This window comes from Ornithorhynchus anatinus, unplaced genomic scaffold (genome assembly GCF_004115215.2).
Source record: "Ornithorhynchus anatinus isolate Pmale09 unplaced genomic scaffold, mOrnAna1.pri.v4 scaffold_224_arrow_ctg1, whole genome shotgun sequence".
NCBI classification, from domain to species: Eukaryota; Metazoa; Chordata; class Mammalia; order Monotremata; family Ornithorhynchidae; genus Ornithorhynchus; species Ornithorhynchus anatinus.
The window spans coordinates 1,289,953-1,316,387 of record NW_024396724.1 but is presented as its reverse complement, the minus strand read 5'-3'; the positions used below and the strand labels follow the sequence as shown (position 1 = coordinate 1,316,387).

The window sequence follows — 26,435 nt, the reverse complement described above, 5'->3', positions numbered from 1 at the left end:
CACACAGTAAGTGCTTAATAAATATGAATGAATGAATGAATGAATGAGTGAATGGTAATAGGTTGTGGGGCCTGTTGGAGGATGGAATCGATCAATCAATTGATTGCATTCATTGAATGCTCACTATGTGCAGAACAGGGAGGCTTTCTGATCTAGAACAGTCTATCTAGAATTTAGTTGTGCCCAGAAACTGTACTAAGTTTCTGGGGGAGTACAAAAGAGTACCCTGCCCTCCAAAGTCTTACAATATAGGTATGAGGTCTTCTAACTCTTGTATTTTTCCAACCATTTCCTACAACACTGTACACATTTCTTGTTTTGTCCTATGCTGTCGAGTCATACCGACCCATAGCAATGTCATGAACACATCTCTCCCAGAATCCCACCTCCTTGTGCAATCATTCTGGTAATGGATCCATAGAGTTTTCTTGGTAAAAATATGAAAGTGGTTTACCATTGCCTCTTTCCATGCAGTAAAGTCTACACGCTCGACTCTCTCCCATGCTGCTGCTGCCCAGCACAGGTGAGTTTTGACTTGTAGCAGATTGCCTTCCACTCATTAGCCACTGCCCAAGCTAGGAATGGAATGGGTAGGCCTCTGCTTGACTCTCCCTCCCGTAGTTGGGACTGGAAGCGTACTGGAAACTCTTCAGGTGCCATCCTCAGAGGGGCTCTGTGAACATAGTAGCTGCTAAAGTAATCAGTCAATCAGTGATATTTATTGAGTGCTTACTGCATACAGAGAGCATTGTACTGAGTGTTTGGGAGAGTACAATAGAAGAGAGTTGGTAGATACGTTCCCCACCTACAGTGAGCTCACATTTATCGGGGCAGATACAGATAATAATATAAATTAATGAATTATGGATATGTACATAAGTGCTGTGGGGCTGAGAGTGAAGTGAATATCAAGTGTCCAAAGGATACTGATCAAAGTGCATAGATGGCACAGAATGGAGAGGGAGTCGCAGAAGGAGGGCTTAATCAGTATGGTTTAGCAGAAGGAGCACGGGCTTGGGAGTCAGAGGATGTGGGTTCTAATCCTGGCTCTGTCACTTGTCTGCTGTGTGAACTTGGGCAAGCCACTTCACTCCTCTATGCCTCAGCTACCTCATCTGTAAAATGGGGATTAAAATTGTGAGCCCCACATGGGGCAACCTGATTGCCTTGTATCTACCCCAGCACTTAAAACAGTGATTGGCACATAGTAAGTGCTTAACAATTGTCCTAATAATAATAATGATAATTAGTATTGATACTATTAATAGTCAGGGAAGGCCTCTTGGAGTTTCTTTTATGGTATTTGTTAAGCACTTCTCAGGTTTCAGGCACTTTTCTTAGTTCTGGGCTAGATATCAGATAATTAGGATGGACCCAATCCCTAGTCTACATAGTTCTTGCAGGCTAAATCGGAGAGATGAGGATTAAATCTCCATTTTCCCCCTTTTACAGAGGCACAGAGAAGTTAAGTGACTTCCCCAAGGTCACACAAGCGGTGGAGCTGGAATTAGAATCCAGGCCCATGCACTTTCTACTAGTCTTTGCTGCTTCTCCTTAATAAGGCTTTGAAGCTGGGGAAAGTGGTGGCCTGGCATATAGGGAGGGAGAGTTTCAGGACAGAGGGAGGACTTGGGAAAGGGGTCGGCACCGTATCAGATGGAATCAAAGAAGTGAGGAAAATGGTGCTAAAGGAGAAGTGTGTAGACTGGGAGGAGGTGAGTGTTTTAATTAGATATCAAGGGATAGAGTCAGAAGCACAGGTGGAGAGGGTAGATTTTGAGAGGAGGTGAGGCGTTTCTTCTTGAGATACTTTTGGGAGAGTTGAAAGGGCTAAGGACAAGGTAGGAATTGGAGAGGAGCAGAGTTTTTAGGGAGATCACATCTGAAGGATTCAATCTTGTCAATAAAGTACATGACCAGGTCATTAAGGAAGAAAGATACAGAAGGTTTGATCATGAATTACTAAATTTAATTAATGAATGGACAGATTGAAAGAACTGGGTCTTGGAAACAAGAGTTGGCACTGCAGCCCTTCTGGCGGCTGAACTGCTCAGATTGTTGAGTGGATGCCTTGAGTTATAACTATCTCATCGTGTGAAGGAGTTGCACTGTTCGCCTTCCCCCATTCCCTCACCCAGTGTCGATGAAGACAAGCATCTTTGTTTAAGTGAAGCGCAGGCCTATTTAGACAGATTCAGCCTTCAGGACCCTACCTCTCTGACTTTGAGCCTCCTAGGGGTGTAGTGGGAACACTGACAGCTTCCTTGAGACTTTTATGAAGAATCTATGATGGAAATAGATGATTCCTTTTTCCAGAATGTTCTCATCCTCCTGTCACTGTGAAACACCAGGAAGAGACAGGTGACTGAAAAGTCAAATGACATCACCGCGTGGATATTCACCAGCAGAGGAGACTTTTCTTTCATGTTGAGTAAAATACTGAACACAATGGACTGTCGCCCTTAGAGGAAGACATAGAGACTTGGAGTCACTGTCTCTAAGGTGGTGTCACTCATGTCCATTCATATGGAGTCAGAAGCAGGGGAAGCCTCCTGTAAGGCACAAGAGAGTGGGAAGGAGAGGGAGAGAGAAAAAACAGAGAAAGGGATGGAGAGAGAGGGAGGGAGGGAAAACAGTTATGATAGAAATAGAGGGAGAGAAAGTGAGAGGGTCGAAAGAAAAACAGTGAGAGAGGGATGGAAAATGATGGAGGGAAAGAGAACAGGAGCAAGAGCAGGAGGAAAAGAGTGAGAAAGAAAGAGGGAGGAGAGGCAGAGAGAAAGAGAGAGAAAGAAAGAGACAGAGAGAGAAATAATTATAACTGCGGTATTTGTTAAGTGCTTATTCTGCACCAAGCACTGTACTAAGCACTGGGTTAGATACAAGATAATCAGGTTCTACATGGGGATTATAGTCTAAGAAGGAGGGAAAAGAATAATTACAAATAATAACTGTGGTATTTGCTAAGTGCTTACTATGTGCCCAAAGTTGTACTAAGCACTAGGTTGGATATAAGCAAATTGAGTTGCACGCAGTCCCTGTCCCACATGGGCTCACAGTCCTAAGCCCCATTTTACAGTTTAGGTAACAGAGGCACGGAAAAGTGAAGTGACTTGTCCAAGGTCACACAGCATACAAATAGTGGTACTGGGATTAGAACCCAGATCCTTCTGACTCCCAGGCCCATACTCTGTATTTTTCCCCATTTCATTGATGAGGGAACTGAGGTACAGAATAGCAGCATGGCTTAGTAGAAAGAGCATGGGCTTGGGAGTCAGAGGTCATGGATTCTAATCGAACTCTGCCACTTGTCAGCTGTGTGACTTGGGCAAATCAGTTAACTTCTCTGTGGTTCAGTTACTTCATCTGTAAAATGGGGATTAAGACTGTGTGCCCCAAGCGAGACAACTTGGTAACCTTGTATCTTTTCCAGTACTTAGAACAGTGCTTGGCACATAGTAAGGGCTTAGCAAAACACCATCATTATTATTATTAGTATAATTAAGTGACTTTCCCAAAGTCACCCAGAAGGGCCATAGCAGAATCAGGATTAAAACCTAGGTCCTCTGACACCCAATCCCATTGTCTTTCAACTAGGCCACTCTGCCTCCTTTAGAAAGAGAAAAATGGTGAAAAGAGAAAGAAAGAAATGGAGAAAGAAAGAGAGAAAGAAGGAGAAGATAGGAAAATGAGAAAAGTTGAGGCATAGAGAAAGAGAGGAGAGTATGAAAGAGGGAAAAACGCAATAGAAAGAGAGAGAGGACGGGAGAATAAGCTGGAGACAGAATGAGAGAGAAAAGAGAAAAAGGGAGAGAGGAATGGAAAATGAGAGAGGGAAGTCAATGAATCAAACAATGGTATTCATTGAGGGATTGTTTTGCAAAGAATACTATACTTAGAGTACAATACAACTGAGTTGGTACACATGATCCTTGCACCCAAGAAGTTTGCAGTTTAAAACAGGGAAAAGACATTGAAATAAGTAACACGGGAAATGGTAGGGTATAATATATGAACACCAGTACAGTAAGGCTGAAGGCAGGGTGAATATCAAGTGCTTAAGTGCTTATGAGCAGTTGTAAAGCACTTAGGAGAGGCAGAAGATAGGGCAAGTAGAAGAAATGAAGTCCTCGTTGGGTAAGACCTCTCAGTGGAGATGTGATTTTCAGATGGCTCCTAAGGTAGGGAGGAGTTGTAGTACGTTGGATGAGAACGGGGAAGGAGTTCCAGGTGGGCAAGGGGTCAGAGCTGCAACTGATGAGATTGAAGTACAGAGAATAGGTCTGTGTTACATGAGTGAAATGTATGCGTTTGGCTGTGACAGAAGATCAACACTGTAACCTAGGATGGGGCAGAGAGATGATTGTGACCCTTAAAACCGATGGTAAGGAGTTTCTGTGTTATGCAGAGGTGGATGGACAAGCTTTGGAGGTTTTTGAGGAGTGGGGAGATTGGGCTGAAGCGGTCTTTAGGAAAATGAACTGAACAGCAAAGTGAAGAATAAACTAGGGAGGGGAAAGACAGGAAACAGAGAAGTCAGCGAGGAGTCCAGTGCAGTAAAAAAGGCAGGATATATTAAGTGCTTGGATCAGTGCGGTAGCAGTTTAGGTGGAGGGGAAAGTGTGGATTCTAGAGTTGGTATGAAAGAAGAAGTGACAGGACTTGATGGCACATTAAGTGGGTTGACTGAGAAAGATGAGTTGCTGTTAATGCCAAGGTTACCGAGTTGAGAGTTAGGGAGGATGGTAATAGGAAAGTCTGAGGGAGGACAGGCTTTGGGTGGAAAGACAGGTGAGAAAGATACTAGGAGAAAGGGAGAGCAAGGTAAAGAGAAATGGAGAGAGAAAAGCAGGAAAGAGAGTAAGAAGGAGGGGTAAAAAATAAAAGAAGGGAGAGAGAGTCAGAAAGCAAAAGAGGGAAAGAGCAGGCAAAGAGAGAGGCAGAGAGAGAAGGAAAAAAGACACTTTCATTAGTACATAATGTACATAATTGCCTAGGAAAAATAAAGAATGAAAAATTCAAAGTCCTATTATTTTTATTGATTCTGCCCCAGAGTAAAGAAACCTGGGTACTAATCCCAGAGAAGCAGTGTGGCTCAGTGGAAAGAGCATGGGCTTTGGAGTCAGGGGTCATGGGCTCTAATCGCGGCTCCATCACCTGTCAGCTGTGTGACTTTGGGCAAGTCACTTAACTTCTCGATGCCTCAGTTACGTCATCTGTGAAATGGGGAACTAAGACTGTGAGCCTCATGTGGTACAACCTGATTACCCTGTATCTACTCCTGCACTTAGAACAGTGCTCAGCACATAGTAAGCACTTAACAAACACCAACATTATAATTATCATTATTATCCTGGTTCTATCACTTCCCATGTGTGTGACCTTGGGCTAGTCACTAAAATTATCCATGCTTCAGTTTCCTCATTTGTAAAATGAGGATTAAACACCAGTCCTTGCTTCTACTTAGACTGAGTCCCATATTGGACTGTGTCCAATATGATTACTTTATTTCTATACTGTGGCTTACTAGAGAAGCAGCATGGCTCAGTGGAAAGAGCACGGGCTTTGGAGTCAGAGGTCATGAGTTTGAATCCCAGCTCTGCCACTTGTCAGCTGTGTGACTGTGGGAAAGTCACTTAACTTCTCTGTGCCTCAGTTACCTCATCTGTAAAATGGGGATTAAGACTGTGAGCCCCACGTGGGACATCCTGATTCCCCTGTGTCTACCCCAGCACTTAGAACACTGCTCGGCACATAGTAAGCGCTTAACAAAATACCAACATTATTACAGTGCTTGGCATAGGACAGTTACTCTGACTATAAGAGGTACTCTTGGAGACATCACTGGACAATCACTGCATCCTCCAGTAAATCCCTTGATTGGTTCACATTACTGATGTTGCAAAGAGCAGGGTCTGGGGATAGAATTACAGGGACTTCTCCAAATCTAATTTGGGTGGACTCTCAGGCCGCACCTTGGATGTGGCCAATGTAGATTTTCAGGGAAAAGGATGTTTTATTTTCAGTCAAAATAACCATGTAGGCTTCAGTTCAGTTAGGGGACATTTACACTCTGATCCTTCAGCCGTGAGTTCGGAAAGCAGTTTCCCACAGGCCCATCCGAACAGCATGGTCTACCCTCTACACCATTCAACAGTGACTACCAAAGCCTCTTGGCCTCCGCCCCTACCCCTGTCCCCATCAACTCTCATCCAGTGGCTCAACAGCTCAGTCAGCAAAAGGACCATATGGGAGGCTATGATGGAGAAAGGAATGGATTTACAGTCTGCTTCCTTGGCTACGAGGATCCAGAGTCTGAGGGTCCACTTGCTGGAGACTGGGGCAGAGATGTTCTCTCTAAGGAGGTTTCTCTGTGAAGACCAGATTTTGCTGGTGATCAGAGATCTGTCCTAACAGCATGGACTAGCGGTTAGAGCCTGGCCCTGGGAGTCAGAAGGACATGGTTTCGAATCCAGGCTCTGCCAGTTGTGTACTGTGTGACCTTGGGTAAGTCATTTAGCATTTCTGCATCTCAGTTACCTCATCTGTAAAATAAGGATTAAGACTCTGAGCCCCATGTGGAACAGGGACTGTGTCCAACCAGATTACCTTGTATCTACCCCAGCAAGTAGAAAAGTGCTTGACAAATAGTAAGCACTTAACAAGTATTATTATTATTACTATATGATACCATTCCCAAAATCAAGGGAGCCACAATTATTGTTCATTAGACTGAGATGGGATGAGCTCAGGATGGAGAGAGAGACTGCTAGGAGTGTGGCCTGAGTGTGGTGGTGATTGGGGATCCAAAACAGTTTAGCCAGCCCATTCTCACAAACATGGCTGTACTAGTGTTGAGGCAACGAGTTAGAGATTCTGGTGCAATAGGGAGAACCAGGAGGGTCTCCAACATAAATCTTTCCATCTGGTCCCAGGTCCCTCTTCACCTCTCCTGGGCCAGAGGCTTAACCACGCTGTTTCACTGTCATTTCCCATTGTCCAACAATCCCCCTTCTTTCATCGAGCCCAACTCACACACAAAAAAGCCCTTCTCTCAGCGAATCTTCCCCATTTGGACAGCGACCCTGAAAACGGACTTTCAGATTGATGGCTTTATCATATTCACCCATCTCTGTCACTCACGTTGTCTGGAAGGGCAATTCACGGGCAGTCAGACTCTGGCAGGACAAAGATGAGACAGTATTTACCAGCCGCTTTCCTCATCTCCTTCCTCTCTCAGAGAGTGAATAGTTTGTGTATGTGTGTGTGATGGTGGGGAGTGGGGGTGGTGAATGAGTGAATCGCTGAGCACTAATCCACTCTGACTCTCAGACTGGGACATCTCTAGAAATGTCCAGACTCCCTTCCCTGTTATCCACCAATCTGGGATAAGATGAGCCTAGATCTCTCCCTGAAATTACCTACTGCTAATTGACCATCAAAGTTGCCCTTGGGGAAACGTGGCAGCATCTGTACCATATCGTGCAGCCCTGTATACATCCCAGCTTCCACCCACTGTCCAGCTCTGCCAGGAGCCAAGTCCGTGTCTGTAGTGTCTGTCTGACACTCTCACCCCCAGGGTCACTCATGGCCATAGGTGCACCAGTCCTGAGGTCAGCACCTTCAGGCCACAGACCACAGCGTGCTATAACTTCCATAGTAGGAGCGGGACCAGAGCTTGTGATATGCATGAGGGAGTCCTCTTCATAGAGGTGGTAGAAGCGATCACGTGAATGGAGGGCCACTAAGATCAAGTGTAAAGTAGAAAAGTAGGAAACCCAGACGACTGATTTTGTGGGATACTCGTGATTATGGGATAAGAGGTAAAAAGAGAGTCAATGACTGACACTGAGAATAAGCTAGGGGAAAGAGATAGGAGAACCAGGAAAGAACTATTCCAGGGAAATCAAGGACGCTTGGTGTTCCTTGGAGCCATTACCACGTGGGCTTGGGATCTCTGCTCCCTGGGGGTGAGTTTTGGACCCACCGGTCCCCTTATTCCCAGCTGAATCGGCCACCACATGGATTCGGGAGCTCATCTCCCTTGCAGCGGAGCCTTGCCCCGCCCGGCCCCTATTCGCGACAAGCTCTTCGCCTGCCGATCGCCGACTCATCCGCGCCGCCACCGCGTCTCCCGGGAGTTGAGCCTCGGACCGCCCGGCCCCACGCCCGGCTGAACCTCTCACAACCCGGACCTCTGGACCTCTGCACACCCGCTCAAGGACTCCGACACTAAGGATCCACCCCCCCCGCCCCCACAGAACCCCAGCCACCAGCTCCCATTCTGCTCCCCTGCTCGGGCCCGGGGACATTGTGCTCCCCAACCGCCCCCCGCGCCACTCCGCCTGAAGCGGCCATTTTGGGAAGCCTTCACTCCCTCTTTCCCCGTGAGGAGATTGACCTCCCCCGCCGGGCGACGATGTCCTTGTTCTCACCGTGTTACCTTACCTTAGCCGCCCCTTACGCCCGCAACCCACCCCGGACATCCTCAGGACTCCCGCCGCCCCCTCAGAAACATTTGGACATGAGACCCGGGACTCTCCTTGCCGCTGGCCTTTTGACTTTGATTTTGATCAGGTCGACCCTTAGTCAAGTCGACCCCCGACCCTGGTCATCGCCCGCTTATTAACACTATTTTATTGTATCATGCTGTATCATGTTACTATATTACCAATTTCGCATGTTATCGTTTATTGTTATCAGTGCTGCCACCTACCCCTCTGCCTCACCATGTCCTTCCACCCCACCTCCTCCCATCTGCCCCTCCCAATCCTCTCCTTCCCCTTCCCCTCTCTTGCCCAGCTCTTTCCCGCTCTCTCCTATGCCTCCTCCTCCCCTTATCTCCCCCGCCCTAGAACCCCACTTTACTAGTGCCACCCCTCTTCCCCCTCACCCTACTCTCCCCCTCCACCAAACCCCCTCCTCACACCTTCCACCCTTCCCTCTTCCCCACCCACACCCCATCCCTGTCCTCCTGTCCCACCGCCACCCCTCCTCCCCTTCTCCCCGTCCAGGGCCCTGCCACCTCGTTCCCATCCAAACCCTCCCCGCTCCCCGCACTCCCCCCTTCCCCCCCCCTTGCACCCACAGCTACTTTCAGGTTTGCTCTCTGCAACCCCCGCTCGATTACAGGTAAACTACCTTTCATCCATGACCTTTTCCTTTCCCGTTCTCTCCTCCTCCTCCCCCTTACGGAAACCTGGCTCACTCCTGAAGATACCATCTCCGTAGCTGCTCTCTCCAGCGGTGGCCTCTCCTTCTCCCACTCCCCCAGACTCACCGGAAAGGGAGAAGACGTCGGCTTCCTCCTGTCACCCCGATGCCGCTTCTGCACTATCCCTCCTCCCCCTTCCCTCTCCTTCCTCTCCTTCGAAGCCCATATCATTCGCCTCTACCACCCCCTCCAGAAACGTGTAGCTGTCGTCTACCGCCCTCCTGTTCCCACCTCCGACTTCTTCAACCACCTAGACCCATTTCTCACCTTCCTCTCTCCTTCTCTCTGCCCACTCTGATCCTCGGAGACTTCAACATCCACATGGATGTACCCGGTGACTCCTCTGCCGCTCGCCTGCTATCCCTCCTCGACTCTGCTGACCTCCTGCTCCACCATACCTCGCCCACTCCCCACATTGGTCACACCCTCTATCTCGTCATCTCCTACCGCTGCACTACCTCCTCCCTCACCAACTCTGAAATCCCTCTCTCTGACCATAACCTTCTCACCTGTCTCATCTCTCACACTCCCTCCCCCTGCAAATTTTTGCTACTCCCCCACAGAGACCTCTGCTCTCTTGATCCCATTCATCTCTCCAAAAGCATCTCTTCCCACCTTGCCCCCCGTCCTCTCTTCCCACTCTCGACTATCAGGTCACCGCTCTCAACTCCACCCTCTCTACTCATCTCAACTCTCTCGCCCCCCTTTCCATCCGCCGCTCTCGCTCCACTAACCCACAGCCCTGGCTCACCTCCTCTGTCCGCCTCCTACGCTCCTATGCTCGAGCTGCGGAGCGCTGCTGGTGAAGGTCCAAGCACCAAGCCGACCTCGTACATTTCCAATTTATCCTTTCCTGCCTTATCTCTGCCCTCTCCTCTGCCAGGCAAAACTTCTTCTCCTCGCTCATCGACACCCATGGTCGTCACCCCCGCCAATTGTTCCGGACCTTTAACTCTCTCCTTAGGCCCCCGTTCCTCCACCTCCCCGAGCCCGCACCCCCCATGATCTGGCCACCTACTTCATCACAAAAATTAACACAATCAGATCTGAGCTCCCCAAAGTCACCCCTCCCCCTCTTGCCTTCCCCCCGCAACCCTCTCCCCTACTTTCCCATGTTTCCCTGCAGTATCCTCAGAGGAGATCTCCTCCCTCCTCGCAAGTGCCACCCCCTCCCCCTGCTCCTCGGCCCCATTCCCGCTCCCTTTATAAAAACCATCGCCCCTGCCCTCCTCCCCTCCTTAACTTCTATCTTTAACAGCTCACTCTCCAATGGCCTCTTCCACTCTGCCTTCCAATATGCCCATGTCTCCCCCATCCTAAAACAACATTCTCTCGACCCCACTTCCCCTTCCAGTTATCGCCCTATCTCCCTACTACCCTTCCTTTCCAAGATCCTAAAACGAGTGGTCTACAGTCGCTGCTTAGAAGTCCTTAACTCCCATTCTCTCCTGGACCCCCTCCAATCTGGCTTCCATCCCCTCCACTCTACTGAGACTGCTCTCTCTATGGTCACCCATGACCTCCTTCTTGCCAAGTCCAATGGCTCCTACTCTATTCTAATCCTCCTTGACCTCTCGGCTGCCTTTGACACTGTCGACCATCCCCTCCTCCTCCACACCTTATCTCACCTTGGCTTCACGGACTCCATCCTCTCCCAGTTCTTCTCTTATCTCTCTGGCCGGTCATTCTCGGTCTCCTTCACAGGCTCCTCCTCCCCCTCCCATCCTCTAATTGTTGGAGTTCCACAAGGGTCAGTTCTTGGCCCTCTTCTGTTCTCCCACTTACACTCACTTCCCTCGTGAACTCATCCACTCTCACGACTTCAACTATCATCTCTATGCAGATGACACACCGATCTACACCTCTACCCCTGTCCTCTCCCCCTCCCTTCAGGTTCGTATCTCCTCCTGCCTCCAGGACGTCTCTACCTGGATGTCTGCCCACCACCTAAAACTCAACATGACCAAAACTGAGCTCCTCATCTACGCTCCCAAGCCCGGTCCTCTCCCTGACTTCCCCTATCACTGTGGATGGGTACGACCATCCTTCCTGTCTCTCAGGCCCGCACCTCGGTGTCATCTTTGACTCGGCACTCTCGTTCACCCCACACATCCGATCCGTTTACCAAAACCTGCCGGTCTCACCTTTATAATAGCGCCAAGATCCGCCTCTCCTCTCCACCCAACGGCTACCCTACTGCTACAGGCTCTCGTAATATCCCGGCTAGACTACTGTGTCAGCCTTCTCTCTGATTTCCCTTCCTCCTCTCTCGCTCCGCTCCAGTCTATTCTTCACTCCGCTGCCCGTCTCATCTTCCTGCAGAAACGCTCTGGGCATGTCACTCCTCTTCTTAAAAACCTCCACTGGTTGCCTATCAACCTCCACACAAAACAAAAACTTCTCTCTCTAAGCTTCAAGGCTCTCCATCACCTTGCCCCTTCCTACCTCTCCTCCCTTCTCTCTTTCCACCGCCCATCCAGCATGCTCCGCTCCTCTGCCGCCCACCTCCTCACCGTCCCCCGTTCTCGCCTATCCCGCCGACGACCCCTGGGCCACGACCTCCCGCGGCCCTGGCATACCTTCCCTCCTCACCTCCGCCAAACTAATTCTCTTCCCCTCTTCAAAACCCTACTTAAAGCTCACCTCCTCCAAGAGGCCTTCCCAGACTGAGCACCCCTTTTCCCTCTGCTCCCTCTATCCCCCCTTCACCTCTCCGCAAATAAAGCTTCTTCTCCCCCATTTCCTCTGCCTCCTCCCCCTCTCCCTTCCCATCCCCTCAGCACTGTACTCGTCCGCTCAACTGTATATATCTTCATTACCCTATTTATTTTGTTAACGAGATGTACATCACCCTCATTCTATTTATTTGCTATTGTTTTAATGAGATGTTCTTTCCCTTGATTCTGTTTATTGTCATTGTTCTTGTCTGTCTGTCTCGCCCGATTAGACTGTAAGCCCGTCAAAGGGCAGAGACTGTCTCTATCTGTTACAGATTTATACATTCCAAGCGCTTAGTACAATGCTCTGCCCATAGCAAGCGCTCAATAAATACTATTGAATGAATGAATGGTGTTACTAGGAGGGAGGAGTGACTAATCAGTCAGTCAAGCAAGCAAGCAAGCAGTGGTATTTATTCTGCAATTACTATGTGAAAAGTTCTGTAATAAGCACTTAAGAGAGAGTAATACCACAGAGTTGGTAGACATTATCCCTGTCTACAAGGAGTAAACTATCTGGAGGGCTGGAGGGAGAGAGAGATATCAAAATAAATTATGGATATGTACACATCTGTTGTGGTGCTGAGGGTGGGGTGAATATCCAGTGCTTAAAGGGCATAGATCCAGGTGCAAGGATGATAAAGAAGGGAGAGTGTGAGTAGGCCAAATGAGGATGTAGTCAGGGAAGGCTTCTGTGATTTTTAAAAGACTTTGAACGTGGGGAAAGGGTTGGTCTGTCACGTATGAAAAGTGAAAAACTTCCAGGAGAGAGGGAGGAAGTTGGCAGGGGTTGGTGACAAGGCTGAGATATAGTGAGTAGACTGATATTAGAGCAGCGAAGTGTGTGGGCTTCATTGAAAAAGGAAATCAGTGAGGTAAGGTAGGAGGGGGAAAGCTGATGGAGAGCTTTAAATCCAGTGGCAAGGTGTTTTTGTTGGGTGCAGCAGTAAATGGACAGTCCCTGAAGGTTCTTGAGGAGTGGGGAGATGTAGACTGAATATTTTTTTAGAAAATTGAACTGGGCAGCAGAGTGAAATATGGACCAGAGTGGGAAAAAACATGAGACAAGGAGGTCAGCAAAGAGGCTGATGCAGTAGTCATGCCTGGATAATAATAAAAATGATAATAACATAATAAAAGATAAGACAAGAGGTTGGATGTCGAGTAGCACTTTGGATGGAAGAGATAGGGCTGATTTTAGTGATGTCGTGAAGGTAAAACTGATAGGATTTGGTGACAGATTGCATGTATGGGTTGAATGAAAAAGTTGAGGTGAGGGGAATACCTAGGTTACTGGTTTATGAGACAGGGAGAATAATATATTGTCTCTAGTGATGGGAAAAGCAGGGAGAATATAGGGTTTGTGGGAAGATGAGTTTACAATTTGGAAATCTTAAGTTTTGGGTATCGGTGGGACATCAGAGTAGAGATGTCCCGAAAGTAGGAGGAAATGCAAGGCTGCAGAGATGAAAAGAGATTAGGCCTGGAGAGGTAGATCTGGCAAATATCCTCATGGAGATGGTAGTTGAAGTGGAATGAGTTCTCCAAGAGAGTGGTTATAGATGGAGAATAGAAGGAGGCCTAGAACTGAACCTTGAGGGACTTCCACAGTTCGATTGTGGGCAGCAGAGGAGGAGCCAGTGAAAGTGAAATAGCTCTGAGAAATAGGAGTAGAACCAGGAGAGGATAATTTCAGTGAAACCAAGGATGAATATGTGACAGACTACCAGGAGAAGGGGATGGTCCTCAGAGTCGAAGGCAGCTGAGCGTTGGAGGTGGATTAGGACGGAATACACACCATTGGATTTGTGAAGGAGAGGGTTATTGGTTACCTTGAAGAGAGCAGTTTTAGCGGAATAATTGGGTGGGGAGGAACCAGAATGGAGAGGGTCAAGGGGAAGAATTGGAGGAGGGAAAACCGAGGCAGCAAGGATAGGCAACTTGCTCAAGGGGTTAGAAGAGGAATAGTCAGAAGGAAATGGAACAGTAGCTGAAGGGTAGCATGGGGTAAAGTGAGGATATTTTTTAGGATACAGGATACATGCACGTATTTGAATGCAGTGAGGAAGAAGTCATTGGAAAGAGATCAGTTGAAGATGGCTGTGAGGGAGGGAAAGAGAGAGGGGTGTTTTAAAAAGATGCGATGGAATGGGGTCAGAGGCATAGGTGGAGGTAATAAATTTTGAAAGGAGACAGGAGATCTCTTGGGATTCTGCTGGGAAAGGTGAGAGTTGAAGAAGGAGCAGGAGGAGGGAGGGGCTGGAGAGGAGCAGAGGAGACTTTAGTGGGATCACCCCTGGTGAAATCAATTTCATCAAGAAAATAGGTGGCAAGAGAAAGGGTTGGGATAGTGGTTTTGAGGAGGAAATCAAACGTCTGATATAGTTGGCATGAGTAATGGTCATGGAGTCAATAAAGATGGAGAAACATTGTTGTCCCATGGATGAGAGGGCAGTGTTAAAATGGGTGAGGATGATGATTTAGAAGGACCAAGTCGAACTAATACCTGGATTTCAGCCAGCAGCACCCCACAGCTCATGCCGAGGAGCAAAGTAAAGGTACTGTAAAAGCAATCCAGCATTGTGTTTTGGTGGTAAAGGATCGACAGAGGGAAGGGAGGAGAGAGACTTGAGTTCAGTGGAGAAGGCGGTGTTGAAGGCACCAATTTATGTGTCACGAGAAGGCATTTCAATGCATCAAACGGGGCACATTGACTTTATAAAATGTACGTGGTCAAAAGATTGTATGTGAAAGTTCAGAAGAAAACTGTAGGGAATGAGTATGTGGGAGAGGAGGTTGTGGGTAGATACAGGAATTTCACAGTTAGTGAGGGAAGAGATTTTAGAGTGACTAAAGATGATGAGATCGAGATTACAGCTAGGGCCTGGTGGCGTCCACCTAGGCTGGGCTCAAGGAAGGAGGAATGTAAGGGCAGGGAAGCCCTTCTGGAAAGTCAGAATAGGGGCAGCATGCTCAGGAACCTCAATTCCCACCTTGGCATGGTTTCCCCACAACTGGCCATTCCAAATTGGTGATGAGAAGGAGGTAGTGAAAGGCAGATTTCTCCTGTTAGACGAAAGCTATACCACCCTCCATTGCTGTTGTCTCTACCTATTCTTGAAATGGTTTCTAACTGTAGACTGGTAATGATAATAATAATAATAATAATAGTAATTATAGTATTCATTAAGTGCTTACTATGTAAAGCACTGTTCTAAGTGCCGGGGTAGACACAGCTAATCAGTTTGGACACAGTTCCTCTCCCATATAAAGTTCCCAGTTTTAATCCCCATTTTACATATGAGGTAACTGAGGCACAGAGAAATGAAGTGATTGGCCCAGGGTCACAAGGCAGACAAGTGGCAGAGCTGGGATTAGAACCCAGGTCCTTCTGACTTCCCCACCCATACTCTCTCCACTGGCCACACTGCTTCTCTAACTACCCCTTCATCATTATGGGGTTTTCCAAATCAGGAATCTAGTAAAGTCCATCTCAGTGGGACCAAGTGGGAGGCTTATGATGGATCTGTGCTTGACACAGGGAATTCCCTTTTCCAGAACACACTCACCCTCCTGTCACTGTGGATCATGAGGAACGGACTGACAACTGAGAAGGAAAATGACAAAAGTAGGTGGACTCTCACCAGCAGAGGAGACCTCTCTTTCATGTTGATAATAACACTCAGCATGACAGCTTGCCGCCCATAGAGGAGGACTTAGAGGGTGACGAGAGCAACGACTGCTTTTGGCCGCTTCGACTTCAGGCATCACCCTCAAGGAGGAGCCGGGCCCATGGAGGTGCCGGACCTGCCGCGTGATGTCTGTGAAGGACGAATACACGAGAAGCCAGCGTAGCTCAGTGGAAAGAGCACGGGATTTGGAGTCAGAGATCATGGGTTCCGAATCCCCACTCGGCCACTTGTCAGCTGTGTGACTGTGGGCAAGGTCACTTAACTTCTCAGTGCCTCAGTGACCTCATCTGTAAAATGGGGATTAAGACTGTGAGCCCCACGTGGGACAACCTAGATTCCCCAATGTCTTACCCCAGCGCTTAGAATAGGGCTCGCCATAGTTAAGCGCTTAACAAATACCACATTATTTAATTGATTATTATTATTGCAACCATGTAGCCACTGGCCGCGCTCATGAGCCCCACAAAGAACAGATCCTGGGATGGAAGTACCACAGCAACGGCCAGTTTGGTTTCGGTTCGGCACTGACTTTGATGCAGTACTTGAGGTCCATAACTATTTGAACACTTCTGCTGTTCCGTGGGCCTGTTACGTACTTCAGTATATAAAAGTCGATCAGCAGATTCATGACCCAGGAGAGGAGGCAGGAGAGATGACACATTGGGCTAATTTGTTTTAACTCCTGCCCACCAGGAGGTGGAGGGACTGATGGTTGACAGCTGCGAAAGTGCTCAAGAGGCAGGTGGTAACAATGGAAAGGCCACGGAAACTCGGTACAGGTAAATCAGGTTTTACACCCCATGTCATCCAGGAAATTTATCAGCCCCCAAATATATAGGGTGTTTGGGATTCCCCTGCTGAGAAGGGTCAGGGAATTAGCCAAGGCCAGGTGAGCAAGGATCAGGTCAGAATAGCTAGGTTTGTGGCTAGCAGAGACCAGACGGGAATAAAAAAGGAGGAGGAAGGCATTCATTAAGACTCCGATGCCGATCTGTAACAGCATTATGGTTCCAAAGGAGATTTCTATAGCATCCATCCTCCTGAATTTACTTTTCAAAGCAGAAATGGCCTCCTGCAGACACCTGGGAAGGGGAAAGGAGGAGAGGGAGAGTAAGGGAGGCAATGGACCTGAAAGGAAGGAAACGGGGATGGGGCAGATGGAGAGAGAGGAGTGGGAGACTGCAGAGGACATTTGGGGAGGAGGTGGATGGGAAGAGAGAAGGCTATGGTTCTTGTTTCTTCAAACTTCTGGGCTGCAGATGTGGAGAATGGGATCTCTGAAGTTCGTTGCCCCTGTCCATAGTACTCATTCTGCTCCTCTGGGATTGTGGAACTGCTGTTATGACCAACTTGAAGTGTGGCCAAGAGGGGACAGGGACTAGCTTCTCCCAGGTCATGGTCACTGCAGCCCGGCTAAGCGCTTAGTACAGTGTTCTGCACACAGTAAGTGCTCAATGAATATAATTCAGTGAATGAATGATGTTGCAGAAGGAAAGAGGGGGAATTGTGGTGGCACAGGGACTTGTGTGCTCTGTGGGCATCTCTTTGTGCCCAAGCTCTCCGTGCCCACCACCAGCTAGGAACTATCTGGGAGCCATTCTTAACTCACAGGACAGTCAGGGTGGCAGCACACTGCTTCTGACACCTTGTATCTACCCCATTGCTTAGAAACAGCACTAGGCACATTGTAAATGCTCAACAAATACTATCATTATTATCCTTATTATTATTAATAAGAGTAAAACTAATTCTTTTCTGAGACAGAAGGGGATCCAGTCTAATATGGAGAGAAACTCTGCTGTAAAGGTTCTGGATTGGGAAGTGGGGAGCCCTGGGGAGAAGGCTTTTCAGAGGTGACCAGCCCTGACCCACAACCAGAGCCCCCAGTCCAAAGCTGCAGAATTCCTAAGGAAACCCAGAAATCATGCTGATGGGAGAAGGCTTTGTCCCAACTCACCTGTTTCATCGCTCACGCTGGCTGGGAGGGCAGTTTTACAGGCAGTCAGACCTAGGCAGGTCAAGCCTAAGGCAACATTTATCAGCTGCTTTTCTCACCTCTCCCCTCCTGAGGGCATTATCAGAGTGTCTGAGTGTGTTTGTGTGTGTGTGAGTGTGCCGCGCGCGTGTTATGTGTGAATCCCTAACATTAATCAGCTCTAATGCATGGTCAAAGACAACTTTGGAAATGCCCAAACTCCCTCTCCCTGCTGCCCACCAATCAGGGGACAAGATGAGCCCAGATCTCTTCCCACAATTACCTGCTGCTAAATCGAACCATCGGAGATGCCCATGGAGTAAATTTCATTTATTCAATAGTATTTATTGAGCGCTTACTATGTGCAGAGCACTGTTACTAAGCGCTTGGAATGTACAAATCGGCAACAGATAGAGACAGCCCCCTGCCCATTGACGGGCTTACAGTCTAATCGGGGAAGGCAGACAGACAACAAGAGCAATAAATTAGAATCAAGGGGATGGACATCTCATTAAAACAATAGCAATAAAAAGAATCAAGGTGATGTACATCTCATTAACAAAATAAATAGGGTAATAAAAAATATATACAATTGAGCGGACGAGCACAGTGCTGAGCAGAGGGGAAGGTAGGGGGGAGGAGCAGAGGGAAAGGGGGGAAAAGGGAGCCTGGATGAGGGGAGGTGAAGGGAGGGTAGAGGCGCAGCAGAGGGAGCAGAGGGAAAAGGGGAAGCTCAGTCTGGGAAGGCCTCCTCGGAGGAGGTGGAGCTCTAAGTAGGGCTTTGAAGAGAGGAAGAGAATTAGTTGTGAGTCAGGTATGCAGCCATCTAATTTGAGAAAGACAGAGACCTTAATGCATCACGTTGCCTAAAGAGGCAGCTAATATACAAAGATACCAGAGATAAATGTCACTCCCCTTTATAAAAGGACCCACCAATGATGTTCATTTCATCTTTAAGCATAAAAAGAGATTAGACCGTTCTAGATTTGTTATTCTAAGAGAAACATGACCAGCCTATAGCTGCAGGTACATCCCACTTCCACCACAGCCCAGCTCTGCCAAGAGCTAAGCTTGGGTCTCTAGTGCGAATCCGGACCTCTCACCCTCTGGGTCACTCGTGGCCACAGATAACCCTGGGTCCCAACCCCTACCAGCCCCTTCCTTCTCTGTGTGTCTCACCCTCATCACTCTTCTCAGCGAGAGGGAAGAAAAACTGGGAGGAGGAGATTGGGTGTGGCAGGCAGCTCCCACCTTAACCCCATACTAGGCCTATGAGAAGCCACATGGTATAGTAGATAAAGCACAGACCTGAGAGGTCAGAAGGTCATGCGTTCTTATCCCGACTCTGCCACTTGTCTACTGTGGGACCTTGAGCAAGTCACTTACCTCCTCTGTAAAATTGGTGCTAAGACTCTGAGCCCCTTGTAGGACAGGGACAGGGTTCAACTTAATTTTCTTGTATGCACCCCAGCGCTTAGAACAGTGCCTGGTTCATAGTAAGCGCTTAGCAAATATCACAATTCTTTTTATTATTACTGTTAATCTTATTATTATTATTACAAAAATTCAATCGATCAATCACTGGTATTTACTGAGTGCTTAGTCTATGCAGACCACCCCTCACTGGACTGAGTTTCCAATCCCTGTTGCCTCCCCAAACAAGCACCTGAAATTTACAATAGATATTTAATCACTATGATTGATTGATGGTGGCAGAAACTAGTAATCTAGGACGAGTTAAGTGATGTTGCCTAAAGCGTGGTTGAACAATTAGGACTCAGGGTGCACTCCAGAGGCAGGTCTCACTAAGACTACAAGGGGTAAAACCAAGGCAATGGAGCTGAACGTTTTCTCCTCTCCCTGTCTATTTCCTGCCAACCTTTAGTATATCTTCACGTAAGCTTTGGATCATAAACTCCATAATTTTCCAACCTCTACTCTTGCTCACACTCTACCTCTTACCCAAGTTCCCTACTCCTTCAATTCGGCCAAGAGCACAGTTCCCCCCTTCTTCAGAAGGAAAGCAGCATGGCATAGTGGCTAGAACCCAAGCCTGGAAGTTAGATGGTCAGAAGGTTTGAAGTTCTAAACCTGCCTCCTCCACTCATCTGCTGTGTGACCTTCTGCCAGTTACCTCACTTCTCTGGGCCTCAGTTCTCTCATCTTTAACATGGGGATTGAGACTGCAAGTCCCACATGGGACAGGGACTGTGTCCAACCAAATTTGCTTCACTCCAGAGCTGAGTTCAGTACCTGGCATTCATGCATTCGTTCATTTAATCTTACTTATTATTCACTTACTGTGTGCAGAGCACTGTATTAAGTGCTTGGGAAGTACAATTCAGCAACAAATAGAGATATTCCTTGTCTGCAACGGGCACACAATCTAGAAGGGGGGAAACAGACACCAAAACAAGTAAACTAAATGGAATTATAGATATGAACACATCCTTAATAAAAATAAATAGAATTATAATTTATAAATATGTAGATACATACACAAGTGCTGTGGGGCGGGGACTTGGATAGAGCAAAGGGAGTCGAGTTGGGGCGATGTGAAGGGGAGGGGGAGTGAGGAAACGGGGGACTTAGTCTGGGAAGGACTCCTGGAGGAGGTGAGCTTTCAGTAGGGCTTTGAATGGGGGGAAGTGTGCTAGTTTGGCGATTTGAGGAGGGAGAGCATTCCAGGACAGAGGTAGGACATGGGCCAGGGGTCGGTGGTGGAGCAGACGAGAATGAGGCTCAGTGAGAAGGTTAGCATGAGAGGAGCGGAGTGTGTAGACTGGACTGTAGAAGGAGAGAAGGGAGGTGAGGTAGGAGGGGGCAAGGTAATGAAGAGCTTTGAAGCCAATAGTGAGGCAACCGCTGGAGAATTTTGAGGAGGGGGGTGGCACATAGTAAGCCCTTAACAAATGCCATAATAATTAATAAAACTACTAATGAAAACCCATCTGAAATCACACCTCCTCCAAGAGGCCTTCCTTGATTCAGTTTTGATCTCACCAGGCCTCACCACGCCACCTCCCACCACCATACTTCTTTGTGTCACTATTATATTTATTCATTGTCACGAATTCTAACACTTCTGTACATTCAGATGCATATTCTGTAGGATGTAGGTGCTTACCCACACATCCATCTTTCCAAATTCTTTCTCTTTGCATTTGTAAACACAAAATCAAAATAGAATTATGCACTTAAACTCACACTCTGATTACCCAAGCACTCACTCACCTACATATTCACTTTCCTCTTTTCTTTTCTCTGTATAATTTGTTTACATGTCTGACTCCTCCACTGGAATAAAGGTTTTTTCAGGGAAGCGACTATGACTACTAAATTGATCATCTTGTAGCAAGCACTTAGAACAGTGCACTGCACACGGCAGGTGCTCAAGGCATAATAGCATATACAATCCTTGAGAGCAGGGAGTTTGTCTTCTAACATTACTGTCTTCTCCAAGCTTTAAGCAGAGTGGTCTGCAAACAGTAGATGCTCAGTCAAATACAAAAATGTTTGATTTCCAAGAGGGCAAGGATCAGTCAATCAGTTTAAGGTATTTACCAAGTGTATTACTGCATCCAGAGCCACTTGGGAGAGTACAAAAGAGTTAATAGACACAATCTTGCCCTCCCAGGCTTCCGGTCCTGAGGATCTAGGGATCGTGTCTCCTAACTCTGCTGCTTTCTCTCAAGAACTTCCTTCAACGCTCAGTACAAGGTAGTTGCTCAATCATTACCCCTGATTTGTGAATCGGTGGAGTGAAGGAAATGAACCTTGGAAACAAGGGTCAGCGCTGTAGTCCTGTTGTTGATTGTTGAGTTATACCTATATCATTGTTTTGATGGAATTGTATTGCTCGCCTTTCCCATCCCTTCAGTCAGTATCACTGGGGACGGAATCCTTCATTTAGGTGAGACTGAGGCTTCATTAAACGGATTCAGTCAGCAGGTCCTGACTATTCTCACTCTGAGCCTTCTTAGGTCAGAGTGGGAGAGCAGGAGAATTCCTTCGCACACTAAGAAGGATCCACGTTGGAAACAGTTGATTCCCTAGTCCAAAATGCTCTCATCCTCCTGTCACTGTGAATCAGCAGGAAGGGACTGATAACAGGAAAGCCAAATAACATTGCTGTGTTGATATTCACCAGTAGAGAAGACTTTTCTTTCCTGTTGAGTAAAATGCTGAATATGATGGAATGGAGCCCATAGAGGAGGACGTAGAGTGTGACCAGGGTGATGATTCTCTTGGCTGCTCAGACCTCAGGCATCACCCTGAGGGAGCTGCCGAGACCATGGAGATGACGGACGCGCCGGTGGTGTCTGTGCGGGATGAATACCATGTAGCCGCTGGCTGTGCTCATGAGTCCCACAAAGAGCAGATCATGGCCAGAGAACATAATGGCATTTATCAGGGTGGCTTCTGCACTGAGAATGGTTACTGAACAATATTTAAGATCATATGTAATTTGAATGGTGGTGTTGTTCTGGGGGCCTGAAGCATACACCAGTGCATTGATGTCGATCAACAGATTGAGGACCCAGAAAAGGACAAAGGAAGGAATGATACATTTGGGTAATTTGGCTTTAGCCCCTGCCCACCAGGAGGTGCTGGGACTGATGGTGATGGCCTGGAAGATGCTCAAGAGGCAAGTGGTGCAGATGGAGAGGCCCTCGGCCACTCGGTAAACATATAAGACAATTTTGCATCCAATGGTGTCCAGGAAATTTCTCCATCCTCAAGCAGAAATGGTATCTGGGATTCCATAGGTGAGAAGGATGATGGTATTGGCCAAAGCTAGGTGGGTGAGGATCAAGTCTGAGGAGCTGAGCTTGTGGCTGGAAAAGACCATGTGGGTATAAAACAGGAGGAGGAAAATGTTCACTGATGCTCTAGTGCTGATTTGTAGCAGCATTACAGTCCCCAAGGAGATGTCACTAATGTCCACTCATTTGGGTTCTTGGTCAGAAGTAAAGATGGCCTCCTAAAAGCCATGAAGGAATGGGAGGGAAAGGGAGACAGAAAAATAGATAAAGTGAGTGAGAGGGAGGGAGGGAAGGTGGAAGAATAGAAATGAAGAGGGGGAAAATTGGAGCGGGAAAGAAAGAGAAATAGGGTGAAAGGATGGGGAATGAGAGAGGGAATGAGAAAAGTAGCAAGAGTAAAACAGTGAGAAAGAAAGAGGGAGGAGAGACAGAAGAGAGAGAGTGAAAGGTGGAGAAAGAGAAAGAAGAGAAGGGGGGCGGGGAATGGAGGCGAGAAAATATGAGGCAGAGAGAAAGAAGGAGGAGAGTGAGAGAAGGAAAGGAACAATGAAGAGAAACAGATGAAGGAAAATAAATCAGAAGTAAAATGGAAGAGGAAAGAGGATAAAAAAGAGAGGGATGGAGAATGAGAGAGGGAAATCAATTAATCAATATATCAGAAGTATTTATTGAAGGCTTATTTTCTGTAAAACATCCTGTTAAGCCCTTGGAAATGCACACTACTACTGAGGTGGTAGATGTGTTACTTGCCCAGAAGGAGCTTTTAGTCTAGTGTCAGGGAAAGACATTAAAAAAAAATTACAGTGCTAGTAATGGCAGGGAATAAGTAACTGTACATACTTGCAGTACAGATTAGGTGAATATCAAGTGCTTAGGGAAGCAGCATGGCATAACGGAGAGGGCATGGGTTTGAGAGACAGAAGGTTATGGGTTCTAATCCCAGCTCCGACCTCTGTCTGCTGTGTGGTCTTGGGCAATTCACTTGACTTCTCTGTGCCTCAGTTACCTCATCTGTAAAATGGGGATTAACACTGTGAGTTCTATGTGGGAGAAAGACTGTGCCCAACCCAATTTGCTTGTATCCATCCCAGTACTTAGTACAGTGCCTGGCACATAGTAAGTGTTTAACATATACCACAATAATTATTATCACTACTATTATTAGGGGGTCCAGGTGTACGTGCAGAGTGGACATGGAAGACAGAGTGATTACAGGAAACCAGGTTTTACTTGGGAAAGGCCTCTCAAGGGAGATGAGACTCTCACTTGCTTTTGAGGATAGGTAGAGTAGTGGTCTGTTGGATGAAAAGCAGGAAGGCATTTCAGGGCAGAGGGGAGAAAGGAGCAAAGAGTCAGAGCTGCCAAAGATGAGACCGGGTTTAGAGAGTAGGTTAATGTTAGAGGAGTGAAGTTGGGTTGGGTTATGACTACACAGACTGTGAAACCCATATAGGACACGGATTACATCCAATCTGATTAATTTGTCCAAAGCTTAGAACGGTGCTTATCACACAGTAAAGTGTTTATTAAGTACCATAATAACAGAAATAATAATTACAGTAATAATAGATGATCAACAGAGTAAGGTAGGAGGGAGTGAGCTGATTGAGAGCCTTGGAGCTGATGGTAATAATATCTGCTTGATGCTGAGGTGAATCGGCAACCATTTAAGGCTTTTGAGGAATGGAAAGACACAGGCGGAATTTTTTTTTTTTAGAAAAATGATCCAAGCAGCGGAGTGATATAGGGACTAGAGAGGGAGAGACGCGAGGCAGGGAGCTCAGCGAGGAAGCTGATGCAGTAGTCATGGAAGGATATGATAAGTGCTTGGATCAGTATGGTAGCCGTTTAGGTGGAGGGAACAGGTAGATTCCAGAAATGCTATAAAGGTAGAAGTGTCAGGATTTGATAGCATCGCACATATGTGCATTGAATGACAGAGGTGAGTTGTAGATAATACTAAGATTGTTGGGCTGTGAGATCGGGAGGAAGGTGGTGTTTTATACAGTGATGGCAAAGTCTGCAGGGGGACAAGCTTCGAGTAGAAAGACTTGTCGGAAAGAAAGCAGGGGAGAGAAGAGGCATTTAGAGAGGAAAAAGAGAGACTGAGGGAGGAGAGAAAGAGAGAGAGAGAATGAAAGAGGGAGGAGAGTAAGAGAGAAAGAAATAACAGTGAAGAAGTGAGAGAAAGGAAGAGTATTAGAGAGAAAGACAGGAAAGAAAAGGAGAGGCAGAGGGAGAGGGGAAAAAGGAAAACTTTTATTGGGACAAACGTACAGAGCTAAGTAGGCCAAAGTACAGAATTAAAAAAAATTACAGTCCTACTGTTTCTTCGGTATTCTGCCTGCAAATCAGGAGACATGGGTCCTAATCTTGATTTTGCCACTTGCCCTCTGTTGAATCTGGGGCTAGCCAATTAACTTCTCTGGGCTTCAGTTTCCTCATTTGCAAAATAAGGATTAAACACCAGTTCTTTCTCCTTCTTAAGACCGTGAGTCTCATGTTGGACAGAGACTATGTCTGAAATGATTATTGTATTTATACCCTAACCCTTCATACAGCACTTGGTTTAGAGTAAGCACTTAATAAATATGACAGTGATTATTTGAGACATCATTGGGCAGGCATTACATCCTCCTATGAGCCTCCTGATGGGTTCGTATCTCTGGTGCTGCAATGTGCAGGGTTCTGGGGCTAGGATTACAGGGGCTTCTCTGATTCTAATGTGAGAGAACGCTCAGGTAAAGACCAGAAATGGCTACCATTCCAAAGATCAAGGCAGAAATGATTATTGTTAATTAGATTGAGGTGGTTAGATGGTGGTCAAGCCCAGCCCCACTGTTTTGTCGGCCTAGTTTCTATTACCTAGAGAAGGGTACATCACAACCACTGTTGCAGTCAGCTGATTGGTGGAGCAACCCTCGACTGGTGTTGCTCATAGTGACTGGAAGGACACAGAAACAGGAGAAGTGGTGTATTGCTGAAAGCCACTATGTTAGTGTAATCACTCATCCTGTCCCAACTGGATTACTGTATCAGCCTCCTTTCTGACCTCCCAATACTCTGCCTCTCCCCACTTTGGTCCACACTTCACTCTGCTGCCCGGAAGCGGCGTGGCTTAATGGAAAGAACACAGGCTTGGGAGTCAGAGGTCGTGGGTTCTAATCCCAGTTCTGCCACATAGCTGTGTGACTTTGGGCAAGTCACTTAACTTCTCTATGACTCAGCTACCTCACCTGTAAAATGGGGATTAAGACTGTGAGCCCTAGTGGGACAATCTGATTACCTGCTAACTCCCCCAGAGCATAGAACAGTGATTGGCACATAGCAAGCACTTACCAAATGCCATTATTATTATTATTATTATTACTATTATCTTTCTACAGAAATGTTCAGGGCATGTCACTGCCCTCCTCTAAAATCTCCAGTGATTTCCTATCAACCTCTGTATTAAACAGAAACACCTCAGTACTGGCTTCAAAGCTCTCCATCACCTTGCCCCTTCTTACCTCACCTCCCTTCTCTCCTTCTACATCCCAGCCTGCACACTCTGCTCCTCTGCTGCTAACCTCCTCACTCTGCCTCGATCTTGCCTGCCCCGCCATCGACCCTTTGCCCATGTCCTACCTTTGGCTTAGAATGCCCTCCCCCCTCAAATCCACCAATCACTCTTCACACCTTCAAATCCCTACTGAAGGCTCACCTCCTTCCAGACTAAGCCCCCCTTTTCCTCAGCTCCCTCTTCCTTCCACGTCACCTCAACTCACTCCCTTTGCTCTTTCTCCCCCTCCCAACCCCATAGCACTTATATGTGTACATCTATAATTCTATTAAGTTATATTGATGCCTGTTTACTTATTTTGATGTTGATGTCTGTCTCCCCCCTTCTAGACTGGAAGTGTGGTGTGGGCAGGAATAGTCTCTCTTTATTACTAAAGTGTCCTTTCCAATTCATTCATTCAATAATATTTATTGAGTGCTTACTACGTGCAGAGCACTGTACTAAGCACTTGGAATGTACAAATCGGTAACCGATGGAGACAGTCCCTGCCCTTTGACGGGCTTACAGTC

At 47.1% G+C, this 26,435-nt stretch overlaps 1 non-coding gene and 1 pseudogene across 1 annotated transcript; both read right to left on the bottom strand.

Moving 5' to 3' along the window:
- Positions 1-533: 533 nt before the first annotated feature.
- Positions 534-671, bottom strand: LOC114808791. The gene has a single exon (XR_003756561.1). It is a non-coding gene; the product is annotated as a small nucleolar RNA SNORA7 (small nucleolar RNA).
- Positions 672-21,616: 20,945 nt separating this feature from the next.
- Positions 21,617-22,540, bottom strand: LOC114808777 (annotated as a pseudogene).
- Positions 22,541-26,435: the final 3,895 nt, after the last annotated feature.